This window comes from Rana temporaria, chromosome 1 (assembly GCF_905171775.1).
Source record: "Rana temporaria chromosome 1, aRanTem1.1, whole genome shotgun sequence".
NCBI classification, from domain to species: domain Eukaryota; kingdom Metazoa; phylum Chordata; class Amphibia; order Anura; family Ranidae; genus Rana; species Rana temporaria.
The window spans coordinates 117,174,373-117,193,234 of NC_053489.1; the positions used below are offsets into that span (position 1 = coordinate 117,174,373).

Genomic DNA, 18,862 nt, shown 5'->3' on the forward strand with positions numbered 1-18,862 from the left:
GTGGCTGGCAGCTTGGTGCTGCTAGTCTTGCATGCACATTAGAGTTGGGAGTGGACTTTACTACTACTTTATCCAGAATAGTGCCCATTTGCTACCACTGTCTCCCACCAACAGCACATTGCACTATGCTCCACAGGTGCCCATTCACTCTCCCTCAACAAGTGTCATCAGCAAATTGCACACTACATTCTGCTTCACAAGTGCCTCATTCTACTAAAACTGTCCGTCTCTACCTGTATACTACATTTTGCTCCACAAGTGCCACCTTTGTTGCCTCTGTTCGCTACCAATTTCGCACTAAACTCCTCTCCACAAGTGATTCCTCTGTCCAAAGCCACTCACACACTACATTCCAATCAACAAGTGTCCAATCTGCTAACACTGTCCTCCAAAACCTAAATACTACATTCTGCTCCAAAAGTGTCCCCTCTCTTGCCTCTTTACCCCAACAACTTCACTCTAAACTGCTCTAGACAAGTGTCCCCTCTGCTGCCTCTGTCCTCAACTACCTGCACACTACATTCCACTTCACAAGTGTCCACTCTGCTGACACTTCCCCCCACCACCTGTATACTTCTATACTATACTACTCCATACTCCATACTACTCCACTTTTGCTGCTTCTGTCCCCTACCAACTTCAAACCCCACTCCACTCCACAAATGACCCATCTCCCGTCTCTGGCCTCTGCTGCCTTCACACTAAATTCTTCTCCAGACGGGTCCCCATTGCTGCCTCTGTCCCCCACCATCTTCACACTACATTCCTCTCTACAGGTGTCTCCTCTGCTGCCTCTATCACTACAACCGGTACAGTACACTCTGCTTTAACATTTATCTTTGTTCCACAAGTGTGGCCACTGCTGTACCCACCATCTGTCAACAAGCTCTACTCCACAAAAGTAACTTCTGTGGAACGGGCACACTTTTGCTAGCCCTAGAATGTGGTGGTTATGCAAAATATATATATATATATATATATATATATATATATATATATATATATATATATATATATATATATATATATATATATAATGAAAATAACCAAATAAAGTAGATAACATTTATTAAAATAAAAAAGAATTTTACAGGAACTATGACAGTACAAATAGAGGAATCAAAGCTATACAGTTACATAGGTTTCCTTTGTTACACAATCTGGGGTAAAGCTAAATAGAGATTTTAGAAAAACTTCACAAAATGCAGAATTACTGAAATGATTTTTAACACTGAGTAACATCTGGCTACAACAGGGAGTACAATGACTTTAAAATATTTACAAGTTTCCATTTGAGGAAACACATGCATGATGCAACCATACATCTTGCTCTGCTGTAGCAGTACAGACAGTAGAGAGTATATAACATAGAGCATTGAAATCAAATAGTAATAAGCTGCAGTTTGTAAAAGTAATTAATAAGTATCTAGGGTACACTGGTCATATTTAAAACACTTGCTAATCAGCTAAATATGTTCTTCGGCTTTAGGCCAAAACCCATGATGAAAATAAAAAGGAATATTTACTATAGGGTTACAAACTTGCATAAGTTGCTGAGTTTAAGAAGAACATAGAGCGTTTAACGTAGCATGTTGTATTACATAATGTTCCTGACAATAATCACACTTTATATTTCTATATGTGCTATCGGTTCAAGGGGCAAGCTAAACACATTAGAATATTTGGTTTAAAGAAGATGATCTCTGACTGCTAGCGCTATAAAAGGCCCATACATACACTAGCATAAAGCACTGTTGATATTATTAGCTTTTTGCTATGTAATACAATCTGAGTTGTTTGTCACCTTCGGACCTGTGTACAATTAGGACTGTTTAGATTACATGCAGTGCTTTTGTGCATGCAATGAGGTCATGAACATTCCCACGTACCATAAATCATCAGTGTATGCAAACCATATGAAGGGATCAGTCAAACACTGACTGTATCCTGACATTTGTGAGTGTATTGTCGTTGGCCTTTGCAGACATGCTTGACTACACATGCTCAAGATGTGCTTAGTTTTAAACTCATTACCAGCAAAGAATGATGCAGAGTTCAACCACTGACACTGAACGTCCTCCAAAATAAATATACTTCCTACTTTATCTTTTCTATCATACATTATTGGTGGGAAAGCTAAAAAACACATCAGCAGTTCATAGAAAAGGTGCTTCCTGATGCAGGCTAAAACTACACATTTCTGCTGCGAGTCAACAAGCAGTAAAACATTATCCCGTAAAGTAGTACATAAGTTACCGTAAATGGAACTTTGTCTTGCTAAATGTATGTATTCTAAAAATAAAAAAACGTACACCACTTGTCAATATGAAACAAGTGCAGAGATCAATAATTACCAACAATAATTTATTATTTGGTCTAAACAGGTAAACACATATCTGTGTCCGTTTTATAAGGATACCGCACATTTGAAGTTTCCTGTTCAGTATGGTTCATATTTATTAAAATGAAAAAGCAGTGATAATGTGCACAGTTCAGTAAACTAGAGCAGCTGTTCGGATTTCACTTTAAATTTAGGGCCATCCCTGAAAGATGAGTTCTGATTGGTTGTTATGGGTTTCTTCCCCTGTGGCCATTAACTATGCCTGTTAGAGTTCTACTTCATATAATTTTTCATTGAAGGCAACGCTGGAGCTGTAAAGTTAGCTCTGTGGCCCTGTGGTGCTAAAGTAATGGGTTCAGTCCCTAGGGGTATTATAGACATGGAGTTCGTACACCCAAGTTTGCATGAGTTTTTCTCCAGGTGGTCCGGTTTCACCCACAATCTAAAAATGAAATGTCCTGCAAAAAACATCAGATTGAAGAGTAACGCGTGTCTGCGTCTTTATGACACATACAAAACGGTCATTAGATTGTAAGCTTCTTTGAAGGTAGAGACTGAAGCAAAAGGCTCTAATTAGTCTGTAAAAAAAATTCAGATGTACTCTACTCAGATTGTATTTTAGGCATCAAATTATTAACAGTAATTGTTTTAGTAATGTAAATTACACTAACATAATATATAATGATACTTTTTAAAAGGTTATTTGTTGGGTATGCCAGGAACTCTCATAGCAGAATTTCGGTCTAGATAACTTGGAAAACCACCCAGGAATTGTATTGTATGCTACATCAGAATGAAAGATCGAGTGTTGGCCCATCTAATGTATAAGTGACTTTCTTATGTCAATATATCTCATCTTTTTCCTTATCTATTCTAATAGGCTGTTAATGTTCACCTAAATGACACTTCCAAAAATACTAAAAAGTATGCAATCATATCCAGGTAAAATTTACCCAGTAGACTGCTGGTAATGAATTTGAAACATAAGCACAGAAGAAAAAAGTACACAAAAGCAAAACTCTGCTGTATTAATCATGAACTGACCAATACATATGTAGCCAGACTTATTAATAATGCCCTGAACTTATGGGGATGAGCAGGATTGCCACCATAAGAATAATAATAATCATGATAATCATAATAATAATAATACTAATAAACACATGAGCTTAAATAATAAGCCAGTGCCCAGACTAAAGATGATGTGCACAGTTCAGTGACCCCCAGCCAATCAGATTTCAACTTTCATCAGTTTGTCGGGTACAGAACAAGAAATATAATTGATGATCTGTTGCTAGGGGTTACTTCCAGAACTTTGCACGTTAATCTTGGCTTACTTAAATAAACCTGATAACCCTGGTAATCTATGCCTATACTACACATTTTGCTGTATGATGAAAACAATCTTGAGAGAGGTGCAGAAAAGTTATGGTGAAAAGTAAACTTTGGGTAAAAGCCCTAAAAAGCGACATTTTGAAATGCAATGTGAGCTGATAACATTTTAGAAACTCTTCAACAGGTAGAGAGATCCATGGAGGAAATGCATATAGCAAAGTAGACGTACTCTAAGGACTACGAATGTAATACATATGTATTAATGATTGCATTACAGTCAACCTATATGTCCGAGATATATTACATTCATACCTAAGCAAAGTCATATAACGGACATTTAAAACAAAAGAATCCATGTAAGGTTTTCTGCATATTAAGGACCATAAAAGACATCACAAAAAAAGCAGACAGGTGATAATAAGAGTCTGCATTTTTTTATCTCCAAAATGAGCCTCGACAATTAAATTAACCCGTGCTTTGTAACTTGGACAATGTCAAAATTCAGTAAAATACTAAAACAAAATAAAAAAAAATAATCCACGTTTGCTTAATTTTTCCTTTCTTTAACACTTCAATGACATTTAAATGTGGCACGTGATAAAATTGCATTTCTGTATATATTTACTTAATGATTTTTTTTCATATAGCCAATTTTACCAAAATATTATTCAAGAAAGAACATTCTAAAATTCGAAATAATAGTAAGAACAAAGCATTTCCTACGATTACCCAAAATACAGGTGTGCTGTGCTGATCAAACTTGTTATAATGTACATTTACTTGCTGGAAAAAAGTTACAGTCTGGCCAGTAACCCCCTATACCTTGAATGTATATAATTTAAATGATTCCGTTCTTTTATCTGTATTGCCAATTATTTATTTTAATACTGAGATGATATTATGCCTATTATACCACCATGTTAATTGCCAAACAAAATTGGTTCTTTGATGCACCTATATCAGTGTAGTGTTTTAATGTAGCCGGTAAAAATTGTTCAATATATATACTGTTTTTTTTTTTTTTACTTATTTTTTGGCAAGAGTTACGTTAAGCCATGACTAAACAGGGATAAGTCTTCCTTAGGCTATAATCAAATAACCAAGGAGTGTGCCCTGCATGTGCAGATGTTATCTATGGTCGATCACAGTGACAAGTGAACTGCTTAATCCTTCTTTTATCCGGCACACAACGCTGGGTTACCCCTGTTCACTCGACTTGAGGATCAACAAAGCTGATTTAATTTCACAGGGATGACAGATTCAAGTAAAGAGCCAAACTCTGTAGCGCTCCGGCAGCCAATACAGCTGTGAGATGAATGTGCCCTAGAAGAGGCACTAAATATTAATTACCTGACCTTAAGCACTGTTCTGACCCTCTCGGCCGCACACTACACTAAGGCACGTGTGCGATAAACCTTTAAAGTACCTGCTTTAAGAAGGCACTGACTGCTAATTGACAGTGTTTGAGCTGAATATACTATATATGTATGTATCTGGACATGTACATACAGTATATATGTCTATGGACATGGGGCATCATATATGAGCATTGATAGCAATCTTACATTAAGTGATATTTTATAGCTTTATTTGAAGTTGCAATTAAATGATACAAGTTACATTTACTATGGAAAGACTATATACATTTACTATAGAAAAATTATCTACATTTACTATGTAAAGATTATCTACATTTACTATGGAAAGACTATATACATTTACTATGGGAAGACTATATACATTTACTATGGGAAGACTATATACATTTACTATACAAAAACTATATACATTTACTATGGGAAGACTATATACATTTATAATGGGAAGACTATATACATTTACTATGGCAAGACTATATACATTTACTATGGCCGTACTTTAATGGGAATTGAATATTGATAAGCTGAATCTGTCAGTAAATCTTCCTTATTTCCTTATAACTGTATATTTTAAAGGACATTTTTCTTAAAATATTTTTTTTTCCATCTTATTTTGGGCTAAAAACATATTTCAGTTTACATATATATTTAAATGCATATAAGTTTATTATTGATAACGTCTTTCTGCATTGAACTTAAGGCAAGACATTGAGTTCAGTCCCCTAATTGGATCAACTTCTTTGTGACTATTGATTTAGATAGAAGCGAATCAATGCATGCAATCTCAAGTAACCGGGAAACGATCATTTGCTCTGATTGCTAATCATTCACCGTATTCCTTACTGAGAAAACATTTTGCTTATTACAAAAGTTTGTTTACGTTGGCCAAATGATGTCATGCCATCTCTATGTGTCAGCGTTGGCCTACATTGAAGTACGCCAAAGGGCACAAGCGTGGCATCGGTTTTGAACCTTGTTTGCTAATCCTTCGGATTTTTACACGCGTTTTAAAAAGATGTTAAGAAAAAGTTAAAAACTATACGTATAGGTAAAAAAAAAAAGAAAAAAGAATAGTTTTTCCAAAGTAAATGCCATACATTCCTGTACTTCTTAAAGTGCCAATCTTTTTTCTCGTTCAAATGTTTTTATTGAAAGATCAACATATGGTAACACGTATAATGTATCAATTAAAGGTATTTTAGTAGTTACGTGAAGTGCCAATCTTTTAATGGGAAGGGTGTGCGGTGTGGTTGAGTGCAGGTGTTTTTGGTGGCAAGCTCTGCCAAGGTTTATGGTATTAGACTTTCTTATGATCATATTTATCAACATCATAAGTCTGTGCATCCCATGACAAAAGTTGTTTTGTAAATGTCAGAGAAAAGACAAAAAGTCACTGGAGCAGCATAACAACAAACATCACCGTTCTACCGGGGGATGAAGTGAACTGCAGGCGTCAAGGCGAGAACACGTGCCTGCGCTCTACTGATATTTCATGATGTCTTTTAATATTAAACTTTTCGGTAAGGATCAGGAAATAAAAAAACACTGCCTGCACTACTGTGCCAACTCACTTCACCTCTTAACTTTGATCTACGCTCAGGCAGCGATTTAAAGCTATACATGGAAACCTAAAATAAAACATGACATGCTCCTTCAAGCATATAAATCATTCAGGCTTCGGTTTCGCTATCATCTTTATTTATTATTAAACACCGGCGGTGTTTTAAGGTTAAGAACGAGGTTAATACTTGCAAAAGAAAGCAGGATGGGAGCTCTGGCTATGCTGATTGCAATTGTGCCGTCTAATTAAAATAGTATAATGTGCTTTGGAAGGATGCTGCCTAATAAATGACATTGCTTCCCCTGACAGTGACAATGTGCCATGGGAAGCTCCGCTCTTATGAAGAGCTCAAGTGGCAATAAATGACCTTTTAGTGACACCCAGCAAGGTACAACACTAATGTCAAGCTATTTGGGACCGTGTGCCAGCTACACAGTGTTGGGGCATGCTTTCCTTAGCAATGACAGTGTTCACATCCTGTAGGAAGTGAGTCTAATGGCTACAATATTCTTATGCAACTTGATCTGCTCTGGAAAAAAATGATCAACTTGATACAAGTGGAACAAGGTCACGGCATGCTGGGAAAAGTCTAAACACAGCTCAGGGCAGCACGGTTGCTTAGTGATTAAAGTGGCTTGCAGCACCGGGGTTCTTGGTTCAGATCCCGACCAGGATGCATGGAGTTTGCATGTTCTCCCTGTGCTTACATGACTTTCCTTCTAAGCTTCAAAGACGTGTTGGCTTGTCTAAATTGGCCTTAGAGTGAGCGATACCGGGGAGTGCAAGCTCCCCCGTGGCACGGATTGACGCCAACGTACAGTACGTAAGTTGTCGGTGTTCTATAATAAATAAATAAACTGTCGTTGTCACGAGCCCTGGAAGTGCACCCACTGTAAACTTTTCAATGTCAGCTAAGCATAGCAAGCATGGCAGTCTAATGTGCAGAAGGAGCTTGACCTCCTCACCAAAAACTCCTACTTACATGAGACATCTGCTGAGGTTACCAGTCCTTCAGAGGTTCTTCTCTCATTGGGATGACCAGGCGAGCAGGGCTTCTTCTGGAGTCCTGGAGATCTCCACTCTTTCACTTGTGAAGCACCAACTCAATCCAACAGTGGGCAGAGGAGGGATGGCTGTGTACAGTCAGCAAAGTGTCTGTGTGCTGGCAGCATGAGAAAGTCAGAGGAGTCGTCCAGGAAGGAAGTGACAGGAGACGAATGGGGGAAAAATAGCAGCTCTCAGCCTTTGTAACATGGAGAGGAGGAATAGAGGCAGTGGATTTAAAACTCAGTGCCTGGCGAGGTGTCGTTTTCTTACCTCCCCCTCTGCTGCTCTCCCCCCCTTCTGTCTTCTTTCTTCCTCTCCCTCCCTCTCTCTCCCTTCTTTCCTCCCCTGTTCACTCCCCCTCTCTTCTGCACTCCTCTGTTCCTCTTTATCCTCCTCTGGATAGATAGCTTCCTATTTTTATCTCCACGCTACCTTCCCGTTACATTTCCGAGCCCTCTGTGTTTTCTATGTGTTTAAGCATTGTGCCTGCTCATTTCCCTTCCTCTTCTCCAGGCTCTAAGGTTCACAATTCAAGGGACTGTCCTTCTTCTGGATCCCAATCCCTCTGTCCCACTTTCCTCCTTAAGTTGTGTAGACAAAAAAGACATAAATAAAATGTATTATCCAATGATGACTTCCGGAAATGACAAAAATAAATTCCTGCACTGCAAAGGTTAAAGTGTATCTGACCCCAAACGCAAACATGTAATATATTGCAGCTTACTGGTCCTTAAATCCAGGGCCAGATCCACGTACCTCCGCGCATTTTTCTGTCCGGCGTAGCGTATCTCAGATACACTACGCCGCCGTAACTTTCAGCGTATTTTCCGTATCCTGAAAGAATTTGCGTAAGTTACGGCGGCGTAGTGTAACTGTGTCGGCGTAAGGGCGCACATTTCAAATAGATGAGATGGGGGCGTGTTTTATGTTAATACGTCTTAACCTGACGTAAATTACGTTTTTTTTTAACGGCGCATGCGCCGTCCGTGGGGGTATCCCAGTGCGCATGCTCCAAATTAACCCGCAACAAGCCAATGCTTTCGTGAACGTAATTCTACGCAAAGCCCTATTTGCGAATGTTTTACGCAAACGACGTAAACAACGTAAAATTCGACGCTGGCCCGACGTCCAAGCTTAAAGCGGGGGTTCACCCTTAGAGGGCACTTTTTCCCCTTAGATTCCTGCTCGTTTTCTCTAGGGGAATCGGCTATTTGTTTTAAAATATGTGCAGTACTTACCCGTTTACGAGATGCATCCTCTCCGTCGCTTCCGGGTATGGGCTGCGGGAATGGGCGTTCCTTCTTGATTGACAGTCTTCCGAGAGGCTTCCGACGGTCGCATCCATCGCGTCACGATTTTCCGAAAGAAGCCGAACGTCGGTGCGCAGGCGCAGTATAGAGCCGCACCGACGTTCAGCTTCTTTCGGCTACGAGTGACGCGATGGATGCGACCGTCGGAAGCCTCTCGGAAGACTGTCAATCAAGAAGGAACGCCCGCTCCCGAAGACCCAGGTAAGTACTGCTCATATTTTAATACAAATAGCCAATTCCCCTAGACCGAACGAGCAGGAATCTAAGGGGAGAAAAAAAATAAATTAATAAATGGGTGAACTCCCGCTTTAACATTGAGTACGCCTTATATAGCAGGGGTAACCTTACGCCGAAAAAAGCCTTACGGAAACAACGTAAAAAAATTTGCCGGCCTGACGTACGTTTGTGGATTGGCGTATCTAGCTAATTTGCATACTCGACGTGGAAATCGACGGAAGCGGCACCTAGTGGCCAGCGTAAATATGCACCTTAGATCCGACGGCGTACTAGGACGTACGCCAGTCGGATCTAGCCCAGCTTCAGGCGTATCTTGTTTTGTGGATACAAAACGAAGATACGCCGGAGCAACCTAGCAGTTACGCGGCGTATCAATAGATGCGCCGTTGTAAGTTCTTTGTGGATCTGGCCCATAGTGTTTGCATTTGTTTTCTTTTTTTTAGGCTTTTTTTCCCTTTATTTTTACATGCCCAGTAATTCTTAACTTACTTTCAAGCAGTCCAGCAAAGGTTAGAGGGATGAGACACATCATTTACTACTAACAGGGGTGCTTACAGTGGTCAGCATTTATTTATTTATATAAAACCAATACTCCAAAAGAAAAAAAAAAAAACTGTTTGCTGCAACTTCAAATATACAATAACGGTAGTGAGCCACCGATTGATATAGCAGTGCATATTCAGTGCAATTTCAAGTGCAGTTTGCACTTGTAGTGCAAAAGTGGATTTGCCTTTCGTAAATAACCCCCAGAGTGTGGCAGACACAATGGGGGTTATTTACAAAAGGCAAATCCACTTTGCAATACAAGTGCAAACTACAAGTGCAAAGTGCACTTGGAATTGCACTGAAAGTGCACTTGGAAGTGCAGTCGCTGTAGTTCCGAGGGGGACATGCAAGGTAAAAAAAAAAAAAGCATTTTTAGCTTGCACATGATTGGATAATAAAATCAGCAGAGCTTCCCCTCATTTCAGAGCTTCCCCTCTGATTTACAGCGACTGCTCTTCCAAGTGTACTTTCAGTGCAATTTCAAGTGTACTTTACACTTGTAGTTTGCACTTGTAGTGCAAAGTGGATTTGCCTTTCGTAAATAACCCCCAATGTGACTGTACAAAACCTTGTGATTGAAATCCACATAACAAAATGTGCAGCGCTTAATAAAAGTAACAACATATATATGCACTATATTACCAAAATTATTGGGGCGCCTGCCTTTACATGCACATGAACTTTCATGGCATCCCAGTCTTAGTCTATAAGGCTCAATATTGAGTTATTCCACCCTTTGCAGCTATAACAGCTTCAACTCTTCTGGGAAGGCTGTCCACAAGGTTTAGGAGTGTGTCTATGGGAATGTTTGACCATTCTTCCAGAAGGACATTTATGAGGTCAGGCACTGATGTGGACGAGAAGGCCTGGCTCCCACTCTAATTCATCCCAAAGGTGTTCTATTGGGTTGAGGTCAGGACACTGTGCAGACCAGTCAAGTTCCTCCACCCCAAACTCTATCTCCCATGTCTTTATGGACCTTGATTTGTGCACTGGTGCGCAGTCATGTTGGAACAGGAAGAGTTCCCTTCACTGGAACTAGTTGGGAGCATGAAATTGAACAAAATGTCTTGGTACGCTGACACCTTAAAGCGGAGGTCCCACTTAAAAAAAAAATCCTAAAAGCCAGCAGCTACAAATACTGCAGCTGCTGACTTTTAATATATGGATTACGTGTCCATGGTGCCCGTGATGTTGGCAGCCGAGGCCGAGCAATAGCTCGGCTCTCGTCCGCCCCTGCTACCATCCTCGGTGAGGGAATCAGGAAATTAAGCATTGCGGCTTCACTTCCCGGTTTCGTACTGCGCATGCGCGAGTCGCGCTGCGCGTCTACACTGGTCCCCACTGTGTTCTCCCAGAAGACGCGGGGGCACAGAGTAGGCGCCAGAAAAGGCGTAGATCACCAAGGTGATCTATGCCAGGAAGTGGGAGCAAATACCTGTATTAGACGGGTATCTGCTCCCCCCTCCCCCCTGAAAAGTGCCAAATCTGACACCGGAGGGGGGGGAGGGTTCCATAAAGAGATTGGGCCAACTCAATATTGAACAGTACAGACTAAGACTGGGATGCCATGAAAGTTCATGTGCATGTAAAGGCAAGCGTCCCAATACTTTTGGTAATATTGTGTATATCCACTTCCGGACCGCCGCATGTACATTTACGTCGGCAGAATGGCACGGACAGGCACATTGGCGTACCTGTACGTCCCTGCCTAGACGTGGGCCGGGGGTCTGATCGGGACCCCCCCCCCCGTACATGCGGCGGTTCCCGTGGCTTCAGGAGCGATCCGGGACGAGGGCGCGGCTATTCTTTTCTAGCCGCCCCCTCGCGATCGCTCCCCGGAGCTGAAGAACGGGGAGAGCCGTATGTAAACCCGGCTTCCCCGTGCTTCACTGTGGCGACTGCATCGATCGAGTGATCCCTTTTATAGGGAGACTCGATCGATGACGTCAGACCTACAGCCACACCCCCTACAGTTGTAAACACACACTAGGTGAACCCTAACTCCTACAGCTCCCCCTGTGGTTAACTCCCAAACTGCAACTGTCATTTTCACAATAAACAATGCAATTTAAATGCATTTTTTTGCTGTGAAAATGACAATGGTCCCAAAAATGTGTCAAAATTGTCCGAAGTGTCCGCCATAATGTCGCAGTCACGAAAAAAATCGCTGATCGCCGCCATTAGTAGTAAAAAAAAAAAATAATAAAACTACCCCCTATTTTGTAAACGCTATAAATTTTGCGCAAACCAATTGATAAACGCTTTTTGTGATTTGTTTTACCAAAAATAGGTAGAAGAATACGTATCGGCCTAAACTGAGAAAAAAAAATGTTATATATGTTTTTGGGGGATATTTATTATAGCAAAAAGTAAAAAATATTGAATTTTTTTCAAAATTGTCTCTCTATTTTTGTTTATAGCGCAAAAAATAAAAACCGCAAAGGTGATCAAATACCACCAAAAGAAAGCTCTATTTGTGGGGAAAAAAGGACGCCAATTTTGTTTGGGAGCCACGTCGCACGACCGCGCAATTGTCTGTTAAATCGACGCAGTGCCGAATTGTAAAAACCCCTTGGGTCATTTAGCAGCATATTGGTCCGGTCCTTAAGTGGATATACAACAATAATAAAAAAAAATCCAGATAATAGTGAAGTGAATTATATGCAACTGTGAAAAAAGTCAATAATATGTGAGAAGTCCACCCAGTATATAATCTATAGGTGTACTATACGCTCACCAAAGGTATTAGAATATCAAGCAAAGAATGATATCCACCAAATAACACTAACATTTGTGTTGAATATCTGCACAGTTACCAGAAATGAGACATAAACACGTTTCAGTAAGTAATCCTTTGGGCAACCATGTTGGCAGCATGGATTCCTTCCTCCAGGAAGAAACAAAAATGTCAGCCGCCGCTCCAAACATGTGGACGAGGCAGCGTGATGTCAGCACATAGCCCCCTCCCAATGCGTTTTGTGTGCACGATATCAAGGGATACGCCTCCAACTGCTTATAAAGCATTAGCTGGAGTTCAGCTTTAGTTTGTTAGTCAAGTCCATCTGTCATTACCCTCCCCCAGACTGACAATGCTGACGTTCAACAGTGTCTGCGTTACTACGTCATCCAGAATGCAGACACCCTTAGACAGGAAGAGTGTTACTGGCAGGATCATCTGGTGAAATAAAATAAGAAAACACTAAAATAGAAAACTAATGCAGCCACCGGGCCAGATTCACAGAGACTTACGACGGCGTATCTCCAGATACGCCGTCGTAAGTCCGATTGGGCGCCGTCGTATCTATGCACCTGATTCTTAGAATCAGTTACGCATAGATTTCCCTAAGATCCAAACGGCGTAAGTCTCTTACACTGTCGTATCTTAGGCTGCATAGTTACGCTGGCCGTTAGGTGGCGCTTCCGTCGATTTAAGCGTAGAATATGCAAATTAGGTAGATACGCTGATTCACAAACGTACGTCCGCCCAGCACATTTTTTTACGTTGTTTACGTTAGGCTTTTTCCGGCGTAAAGTTACCCCTGGGTCTATGAGGCGCAGCCAATGTTAATTATGGCCTCTCGTTCCCGCGACAACATTTTAATTTTTTACGTTGTTTGCGTAAGTCGTTCGCGAATAGGGCTGGACATAATTTACGTTCACGTCGAAAGCATGACGATTTGCCGACGTCATTTGAAGCATGTGCACTGGGATATGTCCACGGACGGCGCAGGCGCCGTTTATTAAAAACGTCAAAAACGTGGGGTCACTACTATTTTACATAGTACACGCCCCCAGCCAGCCTATTTTGAATTACACTGTGCCGCCGTAAGTTTAAGCGCAAGTACTATGTGAATACACAACTTGCTGCTCAAACTTACGGCGGCGTAGTGTATCTGAGATACGCTACGCCCGCCTAAAGATAGGCGATTATACCTGAATCTGGCCCTCCATATTTAAAGTTATACTAAATTATTATATCTTAATAACAAACATGTTATACTTACCTGCTCTGTGCAATGTTTTTGCACAGCGTAGCCCTGATCTTCATTTTCTTGGGTCCCCCGCCAGATTTATTGGGTTCCTCCCCCCCATCAAGTGGGTAGCAAGCCGCTTGTATGGCCATAGATGTTTTGGCCATATTTTTATTGTGGGTCACAGGAGTGCACTTTCTTTCGCTCTGCTGTGACCCAGAATCAGCCAATACTGGGGTTATTATTAGCTGATGTCACAAAGCAGCTCCAGGCTCTGGAAGGATTCCGACCATATTGTTGGGATGCTCCCAGTTACCTAATTGACAGCTGGCTCTGGTTGTCAGTGCATGGCTGAGAGCCAGAGTCACCTACCCCTCTTCAGCTTCGCACTCCAGTGATTGACAGTCACTGCTCCCCGCTCAGAGAACACTGATAATTGAGCATTTTTGAGCTCAGTTCTCAGTCTTGGAGACAATGGGAGACAGCTGCAGCATCACACCACTGCTGCAGCATAAAGGTGAATATGTGTGTTTGTTTGTATACTTAAACCCCAAACGTCTCCTTTAGATAGAGGAATAAGGTGCAGTACTTACATTAATCCTTGCTCCCGCAGGCTTTTCTTTGCAAAGCTCTGGGTCGTGATCGGCCTTTGCGATCCTCAGCTACAATGCACGGTTATCCTCCTTCATCTCACTTGATGACGTCAGAGTGTGACCACTGGCCAGATGATGAAGTCATCAAGTGCAATGCAGGCCCAATAGCTGTGCATTGTACCGGTCATGCAGATGGAGGGAGCCTGCCAAAATTAGGAATAAGGTAAACATTACACCATTGTTGTCACTGGCAGTGACAGGAGTCAGGTAAGTGTTTAGGTGCAGCGGGGTGGGGGTTGTGGCTGGGAAAGAAAGTGGGGTGGAACTTCTTTCTTTAAGCACTCCTCGTCGCCTTACATGCCACATTTGGCATGTCATTTTTTTGGGGGGGAGTGGGTGCTTAGTTTTGAGGGGGACTTCCTGTCCCACTTCCTGGTTCCTCTCCTCTCCCCTTAGGCGGCCACTCCCTCTCGACAATCTTCAGGGACAAGTGACAGGTCTCAGTAGATTGCCGTCCACTGGGAGACTGCAGCGTGACTCGCGCATGTGCAGTGTGCGCTCGGCCGTGAAGCCGCAAGCTGTCACGGCCGGGTGCCCACAGCATCAATGGAGGCTGCCGAGGAGAGGAGGGGGAGAGGAACGGGGGTCTGTGCGCCCACATAACTGGAACGTGGAACAGGTAAGTGTTTGTTTATTAAAAGTCAGCAGCTAAACTTTTTGCAGCTGCTGACTTTTAACAAACAAAAAAAGCCTGGAACTCCGCTTTAAAGTAGAATTATATGCAAAGCTTTTTTTTTTTTTTTCATTTTGGATAGAGAGAGGGTTATAACTCCTGTCAGATCCTTTTCACCATCTGTGTCTTATTGTGGAAATTTCTCTTCACTTCCTGTCCAGTAGCCTAACAGGAAGTGAGAGGAAATACCTGCAAATGAAGGGAATTCCTAGGGGACTCCAAGGTCACCAGAACTAGTGTCCCCATTGGAAGATTTCTCCTCTATTACTTTTCTGGGGACAACCCAAAATGTGGGATTTTCTTTTACTTTCACTTTCAATGATAATGGTAAACAGAACAAATAGAGATGAATCTCCTTAACGGGGGGGCACAGACAGCAGTAAAAACCTGACAAGATTTTTAAAACCTCTCCGATCTATTTAAAACAAAAGAAAAGAAAAGTTTTTCCTTTAGTTATACTTTCATTTAACTCTACATTCACCCAAAATAAGTAATATACACCTCTTTTCAGCTTTTATCTTGCAGTCACGGGACTACACAGCCCCCTTTATCTCCTCCTCCACCCATAACAAGAGGGGGGGGGCTGTACTGCAAATGGGTGGTCATTGTGTGACACAAAGTGGGGAAGTTCCTTGTCTGTGTGTGCACGGCTTGTACAGGCTGCAGCGTTTGAGGGGGGTGCCACAAAACTGACCATGGCAGATACAGGACTCTGCATGAGCATGGTGTCCTGTATCTCCTAGCATACATTACATGGTTGCAAACTGATCACACCAGGATGAATCTGCTTCCATGCTTGACATGGACAGTTTGATAAGAAAACCAAGGGAAACTGTCAGGATCCCCCAGGGACAGCTGGCACCCCTGAGCAGGGCCAGATTAAGAACATCATGGGCCTGGTGCTGAGGATTTTGGTGGGGCCTTTTAGGCTGCATTCACACCTCCGCGACAAGTAACGCCGCGTACGCGGCGTATTTTGCCGCGAATAGTGTAACTTTTTTTTTACAAATCCTTCCTATTGCTTTATATGGCCGAACGCCAATGCCGCCTGAAAAAAAGGGTCCGGGACTTTTTTTCATGCCGCAGGTGTACGGCGTCTATGAGATGTGAACCATCTCATAGACAGCAATGGGAATTCTCCCCTCCAGCGGCACGAACGGCCGGCGTCGGGCGTTTTGTCGCGGAGGTGTGAATGGGGTGTAATAAATAATAAATAAATGCGTGGGAATGACATGAACGCAGCCCAGCCAAGGCAAGTGACCAAAGGCACAGAACCCAGAAGGAAGACCGGTTGAAGATGGAAGTGTCCAGGCCCCGCCTGATTCATCGCAGCACTGGAGGGCTCAGTCTGAAAATTGAAGTGTACACTAATGTGCTAATATTCTGTGCATACTTGTACGTTGTGGCATAACCTACACCAGGGCCTCTAAAAAGTAGTAATGTCAGGAAAGTTTACTACCACTTTATTATCACAGGATCCCAGGGCCTCTCATGGGGCCCCCTACTGACCCGGTGGACGGTGGCCCTTGGGCAGTGCCTAAGTGCACAGTTGCCAACATTTAAAAAATATTTTCAGGGCCACTTTTTTATATAAGTGCTATATTTAGAGTAGCTGAGATCCCCGATGTTCCTCTATACATTATAGTAGTAATCACAAAATTAAATGAGTACTAATAATGGGGCAGAACAAATATGAGAACTGATATTTCCTTTAGTTGAACTAACAAAAGTGTGTCCATTCTAGAGCTGGTAACATTGAGGATATTCAGTATAATTTTAAAGAACTGTTTTTGTGGGTAAGCGACATAGGGGAGGAGTATGGACGGTATATAAGTGGGAAGTATGTGCAGGTGAGGGAGAGGAATGTGGAGAGTCTAACAGTGGGCACTATGTACAGGAGAGGAGTACAAAGGGTACGGAAAAAAGCACTATGTACAGGAGAGGAGTGTGAAGGGTATGACAATGGGCAGTATGTACAGGAAGAGTGAGGGGGTATGACAGAGGGTAGTACGTACCAGAGAGAAGTGTGGAGGGTATGATGGGGCAGTATGTACAGGAGAGGAGTGTGGAGGGTATGACAGTGGGCAGTATGTACAGGAGAGGAATGTAGACGGTATGATAGTGGGCTCTATGTATAGGAGAGGAGTGTGGAGGGTATGACAGTGAACACTATGTATAGGAGAGGAGTGTGGAGGGTATGACAGTGGGCACTATGTATAGGAGAGGAGTGTGGAGGGTATGACAGTGAGCAGTATGTACAGGAGAGGAGTGTGGAGGGTGCGACAGTGGGCACTAAGTACAGGAGAGAAGTGTATGACAGCAGGCACTATGTACAGGAGAGGAGTGTGTAGGGTATGACAGTGGGCGCTATGTATAGGAGAGGATTGTGGAGGGTATGACAGTGGGCACTATGTACAGGAGAGGAGTGTGTAGGGTATGACAGTGGGTACTATGTATAGGAGAGAAGTGTGGAGAGTATGACAGTGGGCACTATGTACAGGAGAGGAGTGTGGAGAGTATGACAGTGAGCACTATGTACAGGAGTGGAAGGATATTTAGGGACTGAGCAGTGGTTAAGCAGGTCATACAAGGATTGAAATTACGCCAATTATGCAGAGACCAGCCATAGTCAATCTATGTATGGGCTAGCTGGTTTTACACAAGTCAATCAATTAATCAACTTGAGTACAACCAGCCTGTTTTTTTTTCTTAAAACAATCAGTGCTGCCAGCTAAAGTTAGCAACACTGATCATTGTACGCACTGGAAGAACACAATAACACTGCAGGAGTGATTCCCCCATCCACAGGTCAGCAGGTGAGAGGGTGTGTGGGGACAGGCTGGGGAGAGATACTAGTCAGTGGCTGGGTAGGCACTGGTAGTATCAGAGCCAGATACACACAGGTTACATACGCCACGATCGTTAGAGCGAGAACAATAATTCTAGTACTAGACCTCCTCTGTAACTCTAAACATGTAACCTAAAAAAATGTAAAGCATCGCTTAGGATACCAAAAAAAATTGTGCTAACTTAACTAACTAACTGTTTTTTTAATGAATGAAACATTAATCGTGCACAATTAATCGTTAAAAAAATCGTGATCTCGATTCAACCCCCCTGACGATCTTCAATGCAGAGTTTGCTGATTCTTTCATATAACAAGTGGAGAGACTTTCAGCTATCAAAAGAAAATACCTGGGCAGTCTGCCAAGTTTTTAACAGGAAACATTGTAACTAACACTTCCTTCTTAGATCAAAGGGATAAACTTCTGTGTGTAAAGAAAAAATGTGGGCAGTCTACCAAGTTTGTAAACAAAATGAAACATTGTAACTAACTAACATTGTAACTAAATGTAACCACTTAAAGTCCAACACTTGTTTCTTAAGTTAGAAAGCAATATTATTTGCTAGAAAATTACTTGGAACTGCCAAACATTATATATATTTTAGCATAGACTCTAGGGAATACAATGGCTATTGCTGCAATATGTTATGTCACACTGCATTTTCCCACTTCAATGAATAATAAAAACCATAAAAACAAAACAGTGAAGTTAGCCCATATATTTTTTTTTTTTTTTTTTATGTGAAAGATGATGTTACGCCGCAACAATCGTGAGAGAATCGTGATCTATCTTCTAAGCAAAAAAATTGCAATTCTCATTTTAGCCAGAATCGTGCAGCTCTGTACCCTGCAACATAAAAAGTACAAAGACCACCATAGAGTAATTTTCTAGCAAAAAACAAATGATGATTTTTACATGTAGTAGAGAAGTGTCAGAATTGGCCTGGGTGGCAAGGGGTTA

At 41.9% G+C, this 18,862-nt stretch overlaps 1 protein-coding gene across 13 annotated transcripts in view; it reads right to left on the reverse strand.

Annotated features, from left to right (window-relative positions):
• Positions 1-18,862, reverse strand: part of MEF2C (myocyte enhancer factor 2C) — a 375,780-nt gene that overhangs the window by 242,489 nt on the left and 114,429 nt on the right. The window contains exon 1 of one of the 13 annotated variants that reach the window (XM_040341945.1): positions 7,599-7,938. The exons of the other annotated variants lie outside the window; for them this stretch is intronic. The gene's annotated coding sequence lies outside the window, so the exon portion shown is untranslated. Of the gene's footprint in view, positions 1-7,598; positions 7,939-18,862 lie in introns of those variants that run through there. 13 annotated transcript variants of the gene reach the window in all.